Here is a 17,586-nt window from a genome sequence, read left to right as displayed (position 1 = left end):
GCTTAGGCCCCATCAATCTGTGCCTGGAACCCCGACGCGAGCCCCCGACCCCCTCGGGCGCAGGGTCCTGCCGGCATCCCGACGCCTCCCGCCCAGCCCTTCCTCCGGCCGCCGCCCGGAGTCCCCGCTTACGGTGGTTCCTCCCTCCGGTAGACAAAGATCATTCATACCTAGAAGGTCTTTATCCGGGACTGGAGTAAAGACAATACCTCTGTATATTGAGAGGCAAATTTAAAACCACATGATAAATTTCCTGGCTGAAGCGGGTTTGGAGATACAGGCGGGGTGGATAGCGCCAGCTCTGCCCCCTAGAAACCGGCGTAAACCTTGGACAAGTTAGTTGCTACGCTTCCTCTGAGCCTTTGTTGTGAAAAGATAAGAGTACAGTCCGGAGTCGTTGTGAGAATGAAATGAGATATTTTAAGAGCATTTTGTAAATTCTAAAACTATGTATAAAAAATAAAAGTATAGCCCAAAGGAGGCTAAGAATATGAATGTTCAACTACGCTATTACTTTTTCTTAAGGAGAAAAAAAGGGCTACAGACGACCTCCCAGGTTTACATGGAAGATTCACTTCCAAATAACTTCAGTCACCGGAGACACCAGGTGTGAGGTACGGTAATGTGCTCACCAGTTTGCCTTCTTGCTGGTCTCAGCCCTGTCTCAGTGACCTCAGCCAACAACTTTTCACTGCTCCTCTCCCAGTCAATTGACAATATAATTCATTTTCTGCTTTAAAAAAATTTTTTGACTAATTTCCTTCAGCGTCTCGAGAGTCCTTTAAAAGATGTAGCATAAACCAGGGTGGTAACTTCTGGATCCAGACTGCCCGGATTGGATTTATGGTTCCACTCCCTATGTGAACCTCTGCAGTAACTTAACCTCTCTGTATCTTTATCTGCTGAGCTGTAAAAGTGAGGATAAAAATAGTTACCTACTTCATGGAGTTGTCATAAGGAGTAAATGAGTTAATAAGTATATAATATTTAACAGCTGACACAGATCAAGTGCTGTTCAAAGTGTTTAGTGCTATTATAATGTTACGTCAGTGAGAGTAACCTAGGATAGGCGTCTAGTTGGTTTACAAAATTTAGAGGAACAAACGCCCTATAAGATAGATACACTATCTTGAGAACAAAGGGGATAAGGTCTACAGAACTAAAATGTTGCTATTTACTTCCACTCTGATATTCAGCCCCCTGGGACATAAAGTATATTCAACTCCAAGACCAAGAGAAGCATTTTGTGATCAAGGGAAGCTTGAGCACAGAGATACTAACACTGAAAATCTGACAAAATAAACACAGTGAAATTGACACAGGGAAAAAAATGTACAGAGGATCAATAATAATATTTAATTAACCTATTCCTTCAGTCCCACTCTTAAGGAATCCAATTCGTGGTAACTGCATCCCCAGAAAAAGTGGGTTGTACTGGTGAAACTGAGGATAGGAAGTATGACTATTAACTCACTTGCTACTTGCCCTTAAAAGTTGTTATTCAGGGCAGGGCGCGGTGGCTCACGCCTGTAATCCCAGTACTTTGGGAGGCTGAGGCAGGCGAATCACCTGAGGTCGGGAGTTTTGGACCAGCCTGACCAGCATAGAGAAACCTTGTCTCTACTAAAAATACAAAATTAGCCAGGCGTGATAGCGCACGCCTGTAATCCCAGCTACTCAGGAGGCTGAGGCAGGAGAATCGCTTGAACCTGGGAGGTGGAGGTTTCAGGCCGAGATGGTGCCATTGCACTCCAGCCTGGGCAACAAGAGCAAAACTCTGTCTCAAAAAAAAAAAAAAGTTGTTATTCAATTTATTGCTTCTATGTGCCATACACATTCTAAGATATTCTCATGTATGTAACAACGTTGCTTTTGACTTAAGCTAATAGGGAGTAAAACAAAGCTCAGGAGGGTATTTAAAAAAACAAAGCCAATGATAAGGCTTAAACACATTACCATTATCATGATATTGTTAAGATAATGTTTATGTGAGTAATGATCAAATTCATACATCATACTTTTTATATGAAGTAATAAGGGGGCAAAAATTTACACCATTTCCATATTGGAAACCCAAGGTTCAGAAAGGCTGTACATACATTCAGTCATAATCTTTGAGCATTCATGGTTGATATGTTTAGGCGGCTGTGGACTCACATCTCCTTTGGGTAGCAACACCTGCTCAAAAATATTTTAAGTAGTTTTTCTTGACATAATCATGCACCACACATTTTTAACCAGTGAATTAATATTTTTCTGGAAGTTCGGAGGTGTCGGGGCGGGGCGGGGCGGGGCGGGGGGGCGGGGCGGGGCGGCAATTGAATCCCCTGGGAAGACGTACTATAAGTAACCTAGCATGTCTGGAGTCAGATCAATCTGATTTGAAATCCTAGCTGTATTTACTAGCAGCATGAGATTGTTGCTTAACTTCCATAAACCTCAGTTTTCTCATCAGCAAAATGAAGATCATATTAGCACCACTTTATTAAGATAGAAGGATGAATGAGGTAACTCAAATGTAATGCATAACATAGTAAGTCTCAATGAACGTTAGCTATTATTATTCAAGACTAACTGATACCAAAACAGTCAAATAGTAATCAAAGAGAAATTATACAATGTTTAGATATGTGTGATAATCATACAAATAGTTATGTTTATTGCATATCCCTATGAGTGTAAGACCAACTCTATGGGTAAGTAATGTCTTTGAGATGAAGTTAGGGTTCATCCTTTGCCTGCACCAAAACACTTCCAGATTTTTGCTCTTATTCCTAGACACATGAGAATCAACAGGAGGGACCGGGCAGGGTGGCTCATGCCTGTAATCCCAGCACTTTGGGAGGCCGAGGCAGGTGGATCACCTGAGGTCAGGAGTTCGAGACCAGCCTGGCCCACATGGTGAAACTCTGTCTCTACTAAAAATACAAAAATTAGCCGGGCGTGGTGGCAGTTGCCTGTAATCCCAGCTACTGGGGAGGCTGAAGCAGGAGAATTGTTTGAACCTGGGGGTGGAGGTTGCAGCAAGCCAACATTGGGCCAGTGCACTCCAGCCTGAGCAACAGACGGGTACTCCATCTCAAAAAAAAAAAAAAAAATTCAACAGGAGGCTGAGTGTGATGGCTCACACCTGTAATCCCAGCAGTTTGGGAGGCTGAGACAACAGGATCGCTTGAATACACGAGTCCAAGACCAGCCTGGGCAACACAGGGAGAGCCTGTCTCTATTTTTATTGTTTTTTGTTTTTTTTTTGAGACGGAGTCTGGCTCTGTCGCCCTGGCTGGAGTGCAGTGGCGAGATCTTGGCTCACTGCACCCTCCACCTCCCAGGTTCAAGTGATTCTCCTGCCTCAGCCTCCTGATTAGCTGGAATTACAGGTGCCCAGCTAATTTTTGTATTTTTAGTAGAAACTTGGGGTTTCACCATGTTGGCCAGGCTGGCCTCGAACTCCTGACCTCAAGTGATCCGCCCACCTGAGCCTCCCAAAGTGCTGGGATTACAGGCATGAGCCATCTCACCTGGCCCCTGTCTCTATTTTTAAAAAATAAATAGAATCAACAGGAGAGCTCCCAAAAACTGATTAAATCAGCATTGGCGTCCAGGCACCAATATTTTTTCAGAGCCCTCCAGGGGATTTTAATACACAGCCAGGGTAAAGACCCAAGTTTACACAACAGAGATGTTAGAATTAACTATCCATTTGGTTGTGCTGAAATACACATGTTATCTAGCCATTTCAGCTAGTCAGATTAGCTGATTAGAATATGACAACTAAATTTGCAGTACAGGCCCGGTGTGGTGTCTCACATGTGTAATCCCAGCATTTTGGGAGGCTGAGGTGGGCGGATCACCTAAGGACGGGAGTTCAAGACCAGCCTGGTCCAACATGGTGAAACCCCATCTCTATTAAAAATATAAAAATTAGCTGGGCGTGGTGGTGGGCACCTGTAATCCCACCTACTCAGGAGGCTGAGGCAGGAGAATCACTTGAACCTGGGAGGCGGATGTTGCAGTGAGCTGAGATAGTGCCACTGCACTCCAGTCTAGGTGACAGAATGAGACTCTGTCTCAAAAAAAGAAAGAAAGAAAAAGAAAACAAATTGCAGTACAAAGCATTTTAAAGTTTTTGATGGTATAATATGAAGGTACTGGGGGAAGGCCTATAAAATTGAGGGTTTAATGAAAACAAAATCTTCCCTAACAGAGTTACCCAGGTCCAGTCAACCCCACGTCTCTGATTCTACTTGAGTACACAGTATATCTACATCAGCCAGAAAAACATAATTTACAAATGAAATAACAATAAATTGTTTGTCTGTTGCAGGTCAAGCGAAAACCTTTAAGTGCCCTATACACATCATCTGTTGCAAATCATTTCCCCCTGGGTTTGAAGACAAGGAAACTAGCGGGGATTTGATCAAAACTAGAGGCTTCGAAGTAGTAAAGAGAATTGTAAACAAGAATTTAATCTTTGAGATAGTTATCATCAGTACCTAAAATAGTGTTCTTTGTGGATTATCTAACGTTATAACTGCAAAATTCACGTGGCTGGAGAAAAGGTGGTTGGTGTCTAATGTCAGAACCTTGACTAGCAAATAAGGAATGGTAGCGGCAGCTGCAGTAAATCTAGCTCTCCCCACTGCTTCCTCTCCTGGAGCCAGCCGGCTAGAACCAGCCTGACAACAGTCTTTGCAGTAGAATAGCTAAACACTGATCTAGCCTTTCTCCACCCACATCCCTCCTCCTTTTCCCTGCTCCATCTCAGCACATTAAACTGAGCTTTCTCTCTATGCTAAGAAAATGCAGATGCCAGACACAAAGGGAGGAAAGACCATACATTGGCTGAATCACAGAAGAGAAAGAATGGGTGGAAAGAAAACACAGTCTTGGCAAGAAACATGATACAGGTTTTCCCCCTACTTCTTTAATTGTATCTGGTTAAGATTTTTTTTTTCCTCTACCACATAGAAATTACCTGGAATGCTTGTTTAAAATGCAGATTCCTTGACCTCTGCCTCTGACCTGAATCAGCCTGTGTACCTGCATTTCTTGAGCAACTCAAAGCATCTAAAATCAGCAATTTATCTGCATTTGGAATAAGCATACTAAATGATCTTTAGACACATGAAAGTTTGAGCACAGTGTCTTAGAGACCAAAATAACCATTTGTAAAATGCTCTTTATTTAAAGCCCTCAACATTTATAAACTCATTGTAGCCTCAAGCAACATTCTAAGGTTGAGCAAATATTGTTAGTCCTCTCTGACTGAAGAGAAAATGAGGCAATGAAATTAAATCGTTGGCAGCAATTTCCTAGTCCTGATTTCCCTGTCTTTGGGAGGATCTTAGAAGTATAACAACCTGGGAAGAATGAAAGAAGAAAAAAATGAAATAAGAAAATATGGAAAGGCACATTAGATGTGTTCTCATTTAAAGAATAGAGGAAGCATCAAGTATTAAAGGAAAAAAAAAAACCCTCTCTTGGTGCAGGGAAACATGACTGAATTTGTAGATAATGCATCCATAGAATCCAACCAGAGAAATGATAATATGCAAACCACATAAGGGCTGTGTGCATCTGTCACACATCTGTGTCACCAGCAACACCTTGAATGATTAGTGAACATTTACAGATTAAATGAATGAATGAAGTCTGGAAGCATCCTAATGGCCTGGCACCACCATAATTATCCTGATCTGCCTTGCTGTTTTTTGTACAATGAAAGACTTAGACTGGGGAGCCCTGTTCAGTAGTCTAAGTTCATGTGGTTATCCTATGTTCAAAGAAACATCAGTTTATTTCTATTCAATCTAAATTCTTAACCTGTCCTATTTCCTAATTCTTTTCTTTTTTGTTTGTTTGTTTGTCTTTTTGAGACAGTCTCACTCTGTCACCCAGGCGGGAGTGCAGTGGCTCGATCTCTACTCCAACCTTTGCCTCCCGGGTTCAAACAATTCTGGTGCCTCACCCTCCGGAGTAGCTGGGATTACAGGCATGCACCACTGCACCTGGCAAATTTTTGTATTTTTAGTAGAGACGGGGGTCTCACCATGTTGCCCAGGCTGGTCTTGAACTCCTGACCTCAGTTGATCTGCCTGCCTTGGCCTCCCAAAGTGCTGGGATTACAGTCGTGAGCCACTGCACCCAACCCCTACAAAAACCAAAAACTTAAAAAAAAAAAAATTGGCCAAGTGTGGTGGCACATGCCTATAGTCCCAGCTGCTTGGAAGATTGAGGCAGGAGGATTGCTTGAGCCCAGGAGTTCTAGGCTGCAGTGAACCATGATCATGCTACTGCGCTCATACAGGTTCCCATCTTTTGTTTTGTTTCCCAGAACTTTTCTGGGTAACTGGGACAGACATCTTAGATACTTGCTTAATAAATAAATGGTAAAGGTAGACTTAGGCATGAGGATCACACCACAGAAATACTTGAAACACATAGTTACATCACTGTCCCCAGTCTCATAATAAACCTATCGTATCTTAGAACATGGAGTGTTCTAACCCTACTGGGTTTGGATTATCTTCTTTTTTTGTTTTGTTTTGTTTTTTGAGACGGACTCTCACTCTGTCGCCAGGCTGGAGTGGAATGGCACAATCTTGGCTCACTGCAACCTCTGCCTCCCGGGTTCAAGTGATTCTCCTGCCTCAGCCTCCCAACTAGCTAGGATTACAGGCATGCACCACCACACCCAGCTAATTTTTGTATTTTTAGGAGAGAGGGGGTTTCACCATGTTGGCCGGGATGGTCTCGATGTCCTGACCTCATGATCCACCTGCATTGGCCTTCCAAAGTGTTGGGATTACAGGCGTGAGCCACTGCACCTGGCCTGGAGTATCTTCTTTTTACAGATGAGCAAACGGAGACACAGTGAGGTTAAGTAACTTGTCCAAAGTCACTCAGCCAGCAAAATAGCAGAGCCAAGATTTGAATCCAAGTAGCAAAGTACATGCTCTTAACTACTTTGTCAAACACTGTTTGTAATCCCTCCGAAGACTATAAAAAGGATTGTCTGCAGTTTCCCCCCACTTCTTAGTAAAGTTTTACTTAGATATCAATGCCTGCTGTTTGGGTTCATGCTTCAGTAGCATTTACTAACATGTGAAAAATAATGGTACATACATTATAATTTGCCACAAAGGACCCAAGAATCCATTAACTGAGCATCACCTCTAAAGATTCAACAAAAAATTGTTACTAACACATACATGATTCTTCAAATATGTATGGATTCTATTTTGATAAAGTATAACTCCATTTAAGTCATAAATGGATTTTCTACAGTCATAGAATCTTTTTATCAATTATGCTTTTTCTCGAACTTCAGGCATGAAAAAATGACTGTATTGTAGGTAACTGTAAAATGTTTTGAGGTTTAAAAAGGGACCCACTGACATGCTGGGACAAAGAGGGTTTAGCAGAAAATCCTGAGTTTAGTGGAGAAAACATGGCTTATTGCCTAATAGAGTGGCCAAAAGTAGGTCAGAGTCCCTGACAGTCACAGCTGGTAAGGAGTGATGTCACTAGAGAAATGGGGATGGGGGAGGTGGAATTTAAGGTGGGGAAGTAGAGAGACCCTTTGAGGGCGCAGAAGAGGGGGGATTTACAGAGGCAGGTTTTAAGTCAGCCTTTTGTAGGCTGATTGCAGAAACAGCTGAAGCCCCATTTTCTCCTACCTATACCCAGCCTGCGTTCTCCCAGGCCTCATTCCCCACCTCCGCATCACCACCATACCCTCTCTGCTGGAGACAAAGACACCGGAGAAAGGACTGGGGAGAAAGACAAACCTGAAAAGGAGTGATTTCAATAAAAGAGAGAAAGATGAGGAAAAAGTGAAGGAGACTTTAATCAAATCCAGGGAAACGTGACAGAGAGGAAGAAATAACAAAGAGAGGCAGATGGAAAAAAGAGTAGGAAGTACAGGAGGAAAATATGGCTGAATGAAACAAGACAGATTAATGAATAGAGCAAAGTAGTGTTAGAAATATAATTTCTATTAATTATTTTGGTTTAAAATATTAATTGAGCAAAATGCTGAGAAAGAGAGATTGTAATGGTTGCAGTTTGAAGTCAAAATATATAGTTATAATGTTTTGGCAACAAAGCAAAACTAGGCTGCTCCCAACGAGGACGTCTCTTTTCAGCCCACATTCAGTCTAAAAGTTATGCTGTCCTTGTGTTTACCAAATCTAGAAGAAAATCTCATGACTAAGTTAAATATCTTATTCCAGGTATAGGTAGCCCCTGTTAAATTTTGCTAATAAAGTAATAACCATAGATCTTTAGAATGTGGAGATAAGGTGTATTTTATTATCCCTGTTTTGAAATATGTCATGCATGGCCGGGTGCAGTGGCTCATGCCTGTAATCCCAGCACTTTCGGAGGCTGAGGCAGGCAGATCAGCTGAGGTCAGGAGTTCGAGACTAGCCTGGCCAACATGGCGAAACCCTGTCTCTACTAAAAATAGAAAAAATTAGTCGGGTGTGGTGTCGGGCACCTGTAATCCCAGCTACTTGGGAGGCTGAGACCGGAGAATCTCTTGAACCCAGGAGGCCAAGGCTGCAGTGAGCCGAGATCGCGCCACTGCACTCCAGCCTGGGCAACAGAGACTCCACCTCAGAAAAAAAAAAAAAGAAAGAAAGAAATACGTCATGCACTTCACACATTATTTTAATCACACACACAAAATTCTCTAATCCTGTTCAATTAATCCCTGGATCAAAACTTTCATTATGCTCAACAGCCCTCCTTTAACAACAACAAGTTTTTTTAAATTATATAAAAACAGTAATGCTCATTTCTGAATAATTGTTAAGGTTTAAAAATCCTCTGGTATAACCAAAATATACCTGTAATATACATTATTTCAAGATAAACCATCCAGAAAGAAATTAGGGAGACTAAGAACTATGTCACTGGAGTACCAGGAGAACTAAAAGTATGCAGTGCCTATATCTGAAAGAATGTGTTGTTTTTCTTTCTGCTCTTCTTTAAAATTTTCCTAAGAAAATAATTTCTATTATTTATCTTCTGTTTTCTCATTCCCCTTTCCCTAAATCTTGCTTTTCTTGTCTCTTATTGTAACAGCTTCTGTTTCCCTCTCATGTTGCCCCCATATTTTCTTCTAAATTCTGACTTTGTTGTGTCTTGGCTTAATCTGCCAGACTTCCACTAAACTTTCAGAGCTGGAATCAGAACAGTGCATTTGGCAAAAAGCCACACATACCACACAACCACAAACAAGCACTCTGGCTGCAAGATCTTTTCAACAATCCACTCCCGTTTCTTGCAGTCAGCAATTCACACAGGTTCATCTATGATCTGAAATAAGCAACACATACATTCTCATACATTTCACATGCACATGGCCTCTGCAGTCAGCTCACAAAGACACAATGTCTGCAGAAAGGTCTTGCAGCATACACAGGCAGTGCATTCTCCACCCCTTTCATAAGCTCTTCCTGAATGGCTGTTTCTTCTAGACACCTCCTCCCCTCATGCTGCCTGGCAATGACTCCCCTCCTTTTCCTGCAGTTCTCCAAGTCCTAACTGCAGTGCCATCCATCACTCTCCCAACAGATCCCCAGGCAAAGCAATTGTTTCTTGAAGCTCTCCCAGGTCACCTGCTTTTTTTTTTTTTTTTTTTTTTTTTTTCCTGACTTGGAACTTGCTCTAGCAAAAGGACTGTCAGAACAGATTCTCCTTCTGGAACACAATAATGTAGGCTGGTCCCCAGTACCCTGACTCCCTAATTTGTTCCTACAGATTTTATTTTATTTTATTTTTTATTTTTTTTAAATTTTATTTTTTTTTTATTGATCATTCTTGGGTGTTTCTCACAGAGGGGGATTTGGCAGGGTCATAGGACACTAGTGGAGGGAAGGTCAGCAGACAAACAAGTGAACAAAGGTCTCTGGTTTTCCTAGGCAGAGTGTTTGTGTCCCTGGGTACTTGAGATTAGGGAGTGGTGATGACTCTTAACGAGCATGCTGCCTTCAAGCATCTGTTTAACAAAGCACATCTTGCACCGCCCTTAATCCATTTAACCCTGAGTGGACACAGCACATGTTTCAGAGAGCACAGGGTTGGGGGTAAGGTCATAGATCAACAGGATCCCAAGGCAGAAGAATTTTTCTTAGTACAGAACAAAATGAAAAGTCTCCCATGTCTACTTCTTTCTACACAGACACGGCAACCATCCGATTTCTCAATCTTTTCCCCACCTTGCCCCCTTTTCTATTCCAGAAAACCGCCATCGTCATCATGGCCCATTCTCAATGAGCTGTTGGGTACACCTCCCAGACGGGGTGGTGGCCGGGCAGAGGCGCCCCTCAGCTCCCGGACCGGGCGGCTGGCCGGGTGTGGGGCTGAACCCCCCACCTCCCTCCCGGACGGGGCGGCTGGCCAGGCGGGGGGCTGAACCCCCCACCTCCCTCCCGGACGGGGCGGCTGGCCAGGCGGGGGGCTGAGCCCCCCACCTCCCTCCCGGACGGGGCGGCTGGCCGGGCAGAGGGGCCCCTCACTTCCCAGTAGGGGCGGCCAGGCAGAGGCGATGGCTTAGGGAGAAAGCAGAAAGGAAGGAAAAAGAGAAGAAAACAGAAAGGAAGAAAGGAAGGAGGGGAGCCCTGGTAGAAATTTCATTTTGTCCAGGGCAACTTGGGGACTTACAAAGGAGAGACGAGAGAGCAGAGGCAGATAGAGGAAATGGAGCAAGAAGTGTGAAAATAAAAGGAGAAACAAAGAAAAGAGGAAAAAGTATGAAAAATAAGTTGTAACATTTCTCTGGAGCTTTTGGTTTCAGAAGTGACCACAGAAGGAGGATGGAGATACTAAGAAAAAGTTAACAGGAGAAACAGTAATGAAGAGGAAAATCCTTTAATGAGGTTGTATGTTTTGAAATGTCCTAAAAAGACAAAATCATCATCACAAATATCTGCCACAAGGGAGATTTAAACTCCTAATTCGAAAGTACTCATGATGCTTAGAGAGGAAGCACATTTGAATTTTACTTAGATTATTTGCCCAAATATTACAGTATTTGAGACACATACTAAAAAAATTATATTTTGTTTATCTGAAATTCACAGTAAACGGATCATCCTGTGTTTATCTGGCAATCAAGCCCTCGGGGGATTCAGGTACCTACTCAAATTTGAGAAATACTGGTATAAAGTAAGAAAGCCTGCATTTAATGAGATCATCTGAATCAGAATCACTTGAAGGTGGTCGCCAAGTACGTATTCTTACCCCACCACAGACACACCAAATTGAAATCCTTAGAGAAAGAGCTGAAGATTCTTCATTTTGTTATACATTGATGATTCTGATGCACTAAAGTTCATAACCGCTGATTTCTCCATAATTCCTCTGAGGCGCCCTCTCCAAATCTGCATAGGATTGAACACTGCATCTATATATATGCAGCTGTCTATATAGCATTAACTTTTTAAAAGTCAATGGAGGCCGGGTGTGGTGGCTCACACCTGTAATCTCAGCATTTTGGGAGGCCTAGGCGGGCGGATTACGAGGTCAGGAGATCGACACCGTCCTGGATAACACGGTGAAACCCCGACTCTACTAAAAATACAAAAAAAATTAGCCGGGCGTGGTGGCGGGCGCCTGTAGTCCCAGCTACTTGCGAGGCTGAAGCAGGAGAATGGCATGAATCCGGGAGGCGGAGCTTGCAGTGAGCCGAGATCGCGCCACTGCACTCAAGCCTGGGCAACAGAGCAAGACTCCGTCTCAAAAACAAAAGAAAACCCTGAATAAAAAAAAGAAAGAAAGAAAAAAAAGAAAAGAAAAAAGAAAATAGCTGGTCATGGTGTCATGCGTCTGTGGTGGGGAGGCGGAGGTGGGAGAATTGCTTGAGCCTGGAAGGCGAAGGTTGCAGAGATCGGGCTACTGCACTCCACCCTGGGTGACAGAGTGAGACTCCGTCTCCAAAAAGGAAAGGAAAGGAAATGAGAGGAGAGGAGAGGAGGGGAGGGGAGGGAAGGGGGAGAGGGCTCGGTGGCTCACAACTGTAATGTAATCCCAGCACTATGGGAGGGCAAGGTGGGTGGATCAGTGGATCAGCTGAGGTCAGGAGTTCGAGAGCAGCCTAGCCAACATGGTGAAACCCTGTCTCTACTAAAAACACAAAAGTTAGTCCGGGCGCGGTGGCTCATGCCTGTAATCCCAGCACTTTGGAAGACCGAGGTGGGCGGATCACAAGGTCAAGAGTTCGAGACCATCCAGGCCAATATGGTGAAACCCCGTCTCTGCTGAAAATACAAAAATTAGCCGGGCGTGGTGGTGGGCGCTTGTAGTCCCAGCTACTCGGGAGGCTGAGGCAGGAGAATCGCTGGAACCTGGGAGGTGGAGGTTGCAGTGAGCCGAGATTGCCCCACAGCACTCCAGCCTGGGAGACAGAGCGAGACTCTGTCTCAAAAAAGAATAAAAAATAGCTGGGCGTAGCAGCACACACCTGTGGTCCCAGCTACTTGGGAAGCTGAGGCAAGAGAATCACTTGAACCAGAAGGCGGAGGTTGCAGTGAGCCGAGATTTCGCCACAGCACTCCAGCCTGGGCTGGAGATTCCATCTCAAAAAAAAAAAAAGTAAGAAATGAAAGAGCAGGCATCACTGCAAATCCTATGGATATTAAAGTATCTGTCATAAATAAAGATGTAAAAATCCTCAAAATATTAGCAAACAGAATGCAACAATTTAATAAAAAGAATTATATACCACAACCAAGGCAGACTCAATATTTGAAAAATCAATTAATGCAATCCATCGCATCAACAGACTAAAGAAATATCACATGATCATACCAATAGATGCTGAAAGAGCATTTGACAAAATCCAACACCCATTCATGATCAAACAAAACAAAACAACAAAAAAACTCTCAGCATTTTGAAATGAAGTATGGGATAAAAATAAAAACTCTCCAAAGACTGAAAATAAAGAGGAACTTCCTCAACTGCTTAAAGAACATCTACAAAGAAACTACAGCTAACATCATGTTGGTGAGAAACTTGAAGCTTTCCCACTAAGACAAAAGACCAAGGCAAGCATGGCTTCTTTTACCACTTTCAATACTGAAAGTTCTAGCTAGTGCAACAAGACATGAAAAGGAAATAAAACGTGTACAGATTGAGAAGGAAGAAATAAAACTCTTTGTTCGCAGATGACATGATTGCCTATATAAAAAATCTAAGAGAATTTACAAAAAAGCTCCTGAAACTAATAAGCAATTCTAGCACAATTGCAGGATAAAAGGTTTACATACAAAAATTAATTGCTTTCCTATATATCAGTGATGAGCAAGTGTAATTTGAAATAAACACAGGCTGGGTGCAGTTGCTCACTCCTGTAATCCCACCACTTTGGAAGGCCGAGGTGAGCAGACTGCCTGAGCTCAGGAGTTCAAGACTAGCCTAGACAACGTGGTGAAACCCCGTCTCTACAAAACATACAAAAAAACTAGCTGGGCATGGTGGCATGCACGTGTAGTCCCAGCTACTTAGGAGACTGAGGTGAGAGAATCACTTGAACACGGGAGACTTGAACCTGGGAGGTTGCAGTGAGCCGAGATTGTGCCACTGCCCTCCAGCCTGGGCGACAGGGTGAGACTCTGTCTCAAAAAATAAAAAAGTGCTGGAACAACTGGACATTTACATGAAAAAAAGAAAAAGAATCTAGACAGTAGACACAGACCTTACACACTTCACAAAAATTTACTCAAAATAGATCACAGACCTATATGCAAAATGCAAAAGATACCACTCCTAAAAGATAACATAGGAGTAAATTTAGGCCGGGTGTGATGGCTCATGCCTGTAATCCCAACACTTTGGGAGGCGGGGGCGGGTGGATCACTGGAGCTCAGGAATTCCAGACCACCCTGGCCAACATAGTGAAAGCCCAGCTTTACTAAAAATACAAAAATTAGCTGGATGTGGTGGCGTGTGCCTGTAGTCACAGTTACTCGGGAGGCTGAGGCAGGAGAATCGCTTGAACCGGGAGGCAGAGGTTGCAGTGAGCAGAGATGGTGCCACTGCACTCCAGCCTGGGTGGCAGAGCGAGACTCCATCTAAAAAAAAAAAAGAGAAAATTTAGATGACCTTCAGTATGGCAATAAATTTTTAGATACGACACCAAAGGCATAATCCTTTGAAAGAACTTAGAGATAATTGAGAACGCAAATTCATAATTTGACTTCATCAAAATTACAAACATTGGTGGGGCGCAGTGGCTCAAGCCTATAATCCCAGCACTTTGGGAAGCCGAGGGGGGTGGTTCACTTGAGGTCAGGAGTTTGAGACCAGCCTGGCCAACATGGTGAAACTCCACCTCTACTAAAAATACAAAAATTAGCTGGGTGTGGTGGCAGGCGCCTTTAAGTTCAGCTACTTGGGAGGCTGAGGCAGGAGAATTGCTTGAACCCGGGAGGTGGAGGTAGCAGTGAGCCGAGATCGTGCCACCACACTCTAGCCTGGGCGGCAGGAGTGAGACTCTGTCTCAAACAAACAAACAAAAAACCAAAATTACAAGCATCTACTTTGCTAAAGAGAATGTCAAGAGAATGAGAAGACAAGCCAGACTGGGAACAAATATTTGCAAAAGACACTTCTGGAAAAGGCATATTATTTAAAATAATACAAGAACACTTAAAAACAACAATTTAACCTAAATTCTTAAAATGGGCAAAATATCTGAACAGAAACCACATCAAAGATATACAGATGGCAAATGGGCATATGGAAAGGTGCTGCACATTATATGTTATTGGGGGCATAAAAATTAAAACATAAGATACCACTCTGCCCCTATTAGATTGGCCAAAATTCAGAACACGGACACCACCAAATGCTGGGGAGGCTGTGAAGCAACAGAAACTCTCATTCATTGCTGGTAGAACATAAAATGGGACAGCCACTTTGGAAGACAGATTGATGGTTTCTTACAAAACTAAACATACTCTTACCATATGATCCAGCAATCATACTCCTTGGTATTCATCCATAGGAGAGGAAACTTAGTGCCCACACAAAAACCTGCACATGAATGTTTATAGCAGCTTTATTCTTAATTGCCAAAACTTGTGGGCAATCAAGACGTCCTTCAGTAGCTGAAGGAATAAATAAACTGTGGTATATTCAGACAACGGGATATTAATCAGCAATAAAAAGAAATGACCTATCAGGCCTCCAAAAGACATGGAGGAACCTTAAGAGCATATTACTAAATGGAAGAAGTCAATCTGAAAAGTCCACATACTGTATGATTCTAACTATATGACATTCTGGAAAAACCCAAAACTATGGAGATGTTAAAAAGATCAGTAGTTGCAGGCCGGGCGCGGGAGCTCACGCCTATAATCCCAGTACTTTGGAAGGCTGAGGCCGGCGGATCACCTGAGGTCAGAGTAAGACACCAGCCTGACCAACATGGAGAAACCTCGTTTCTTTTTTTTTTTTTTTAATTTATTTATTTTTATTTTTATTTTTTTTGAGGCGGCATCTCGCTCCCTCCCCCCGGCAGGGCTGCAGTGGCGCGATCTCGGCTCACTGCCAGCTCCGCCTCCCGGGTTCACACCGTTCTCCTGCCTCAGCCTCCCGAGTAGCTGGGACTACAGGCGCCCACCACCACGCCCGGCTAATTTTTTGTATTTTTAGTAGAGACAGGGTTTCACCGTGTTAGCCAGGATGGTCTCGATCTCCTGACCTCGTGATCTGCCCGCCTCGGCCTCCCAAAGTGCTGGGATTACAGGCGTGACCCACCGCGCCCGGTCTGAGAAACCTCGTTTCTACTGAAAATACAAAATTAGCTGGGGGTGGTGTTGGACTCTGAGTGATGATGTGTCAATGTTGGTTCATCATTTTTAACAAACGTACCACCCTGGATCAGTGATGTTGATGCTAGAGGAGGACACGTGTGTGAAGGCGAGGAATACATGGGAACTCTATCTGCCTTTCAACTTTGCTGTGAACCTAAAACTTCTTTAAAAATCAAGTCTATGTAAAAGGAAAAACGGGTTTAAGATGTGGCATGTTTTGCCAGGTTGCCCAGGCTGACTCGGCCTCCCAAAGTGCTAGGATTACAGGCACCTCGCCCGATCTTTCTCCACCATCTTTGGGTTTTTGTTTGTTTGTTTTTTGAGATGGAGTTTCGCTTTTATTGCCCAGGCTGGAGTGCAATGGTGAGATCTCGGCTCACCGCAACCTCCGCCTCCCGGGTTCAAGCGATTCTCCTGCAGGCATGCGCCACTACGCCCGGCTAATTTGGTATTTTCAGTAGAGAAGGGGTTTCACCTCATGTTGGTCAGGCTAGTGTCCAACTCCCGACCTCAGGTGATCACCTGCCCGCCTCGGCCTCCCAAAGTGTTGGGATTACAGGCGTGAGCAACCGCGCCCGGCCTTTCTCCACCATCCTAAGCAGCTAGTATTACTAATGGAAATGGGTTTGACCCTTTGTTTCTTTATATTTTGGGGAAATGAAAAAATAAGAATCACTTGTTTCTCTTTCCCACTAAATTCTTTTTTTTTTTTTTTTGAGACGGAGTCTTGCTCTGTCGCCCAGGCTGGAGTGCAGTGGCGCGATCTCGGCTCACTGCAAGCTCCGCCTCCCGGGTTCACGCCATTCTCCTGCCTCAGCCTCCCGAGTAGCTGGGACTACAGGCGCCCGCCACCACGCCCGGCTAATTTTTGGTGTTCTTAGTAGAGTCAGGGTTTCACCGTGTTAGCCAGGATGGTCTCGATCTCCTGACCTCGTGATCCGCCCGCCTCGGCCTCCCAAAGTGCTGGGATTACAGGTGTGAGCCACCGCGCCCAGCCATTTCCCACTAAATTCTTGACTCCTTGACTGATTCATCATTTTAAAATATCAGTACTCAACGCAGTGCCTGGCATTGAGAAGGAAACCGACTATAAATGAAGTACAGGTCTTAGTTATTAGGAGACTTTCATCCTGTCAGGCATAGTTCAATATTCTTGCTACATGAACTATATTAGCAATCAACTGGAAGTGTAAACCCCTTGGAAAGAAAAGCAGTTCGACGACAAGACTCTGGAGGTTATTTGTTGCCCTCTTGTGTTCCGATTTAGGAACTACAGGTTCTTCCCTCCACTTTGAAGAATTCTGATTCCTTTAACTTTATGTGTTTTTTAATGCATGTATTCTAAGAAATACACTTGTTTCTTTACACCCTCACACAGAACACTTTTGACACCAGATGTGCGAGTTTTTTTCCCCACACTGACCTATTCTCCAACACCAGCTGGGTGTCCTACAATCCAACTCAATACTGACACTATCTACCCGCAGTCAATGTCAGATCCCACAAGTTTAGAGCTGAGTCCCACAAGACTGCTCCCACCCAGATGCCAGTTGAAAGTCCCGGTACTTCCGACTGACCAGCTATAAATTTGGAGGTTCCCATGACCTTCTCCTTGAGTTCCATCATTTGCTAGAATGCCTCACAGAATTCAGGAAAACATATTACTTACCAGTTGATTATGGAAGATGAACAGCCAGGTAAAGAGGTCTGCAAGAGTCCTGAGCACAGACAGGGGCTTCTGTCCCTGAGTTAGAGTACA

The 17,586-nt window shown here is 43.7% G+C and overlaps 1 protein-coding gene across 2 annotated transcripts in view; it reads right to left on the bottom strand.

The window, feature by feature from the left end:
- Positions 1-17,586, bottom strand: part of RIMKLB (ribosomal modification protein rimK like family member B) — a 103,620-nt gene extending 86,034 nt beyond the window's left edge. The window contains exon 1 of one of the 2 annotated variants that reach the window (XM_016922651.4): positions 17,497-17,586. The gene's annotated coding sequence lies outside the window, so the exon portion shown is untranslated. Of the gene's footprint in view, positions 1-170; positions 351-17,496 lie in introns of those variants that run through there. The other variant, XM_016922653.4, reaches the window with a different exon arrangement.

Source organism: Pan troglodytes, chromosome 10, assembly GCF_028858775.2.
Source record: "Pan troglodytes isolate AG18354 chromosome 10, NHGRI_mPanTro3-v2.0_pri, whole genome shotgun sequence".
Taxonomy (NCBI): domain Eukaryota; kingdom Metazoa; phylum Chordata; class Mammalia; order Primates; family Hominidae; genus Pan; species Pan troglodytes.
This window is presented reverse-complemented; position numbering and strand designations above follow the sequence as displayed.